The sequence below is a fragment of the Condylura cristata genome, unplaced genomic scaffold, assembly GCF_000260355.1.
Source record: "Condylura cristata isolate star-nosed mole 26May11 unplaced genomic scaffold, ConCri1.0 scaffold00004, whole genome shotgun sequence".
In the NCBI taxonomy this organism is placed as follows: domain Eukaryota; kingdom Metazoa; phylum Chordata; class Mammalia; order Eulipotyphla; family Talpidae; genus Condylura; species Condylura cristata.
This window is the reverse complement of record NW_004567105.1, coordinates 361,681-362,319: the sequence shown is the minus strand read 5'-3', so window position 1 is coordinate 362,319 and position 639 is coordinate 361,681. Positions and strand designations below refer to the sequence as shown.

Here is a 639-nt window from a genome sequence, read left to right as displayed (position 1 = left end):
CAGGCCCCGCAGGCCCCGCCCCACAGGCCCCGCCCAGCCCCCCTCCCTGGAGGCCACTCCCCGCGAGCCCCGCCCCACCCCTCCCTGGAGGCCACGCCCCCTGTGCGGGGTGCCCAGGCTGGGCTGGCTGCGCTGTAGCTCCCGGGTGGCCACGGAAGCGGGCAGGCAGGAGCCGGCTGCCACCGCCGAAACATGGCCCCCGCAGGCCCCCGCACCCCGCTGCTGGCGAACAGGGAGGGCGCTGCGCTGCAGACTGCTCCGTCCTCCCGTGGGCGGTCAGCCCACCCGTCTGCCCGGCCTGCGCTTCCCCGGCCGCGCCCGCCCAAGCTCCAAACCTGACCCGCCTGGGTGGCGCCGCTGTGCGCAAAGGCGTTTGGTGGTGGACGGTGGTGGACGTGGGCGGCGAGGCCCCAGCAGGCCGCCGTCGGTGCCCGCGAGGGGCCAGGCCGTCGCACAGCCAGCTGGGTTCCGTCAGTCTCCGTTTTCTCAGGCTTCAAAAACCGAGTTACTCGTGTTTTCCTGCACCGCTGGCTTCACATAAACGCAGTGAGAGCAGACGCCGGCTGGACACCGGCGCCTCAGGGTCAGCGGCTCGGTGGCCAAGGCCTCCCGGGGCCCTTGCGGCGCGGGCCTCGGGGC

At 74.3% G+C, this 639-nt stretch overlaps 1 protein-coding gene across 1 annotated transcript in view; it reads right to left on the bottom strand.

Moving 5' to 3' along the window:
* The window catches only part of BRD1 (bromodomain containing 1), a 73,613-nt gene that overhangs the window by 28,449 nt on the left and 44,525 nt on the right, over nt 1-639 (bottom strand). The gene's annotated exons all lie outside the window — the stretch shown is intronic.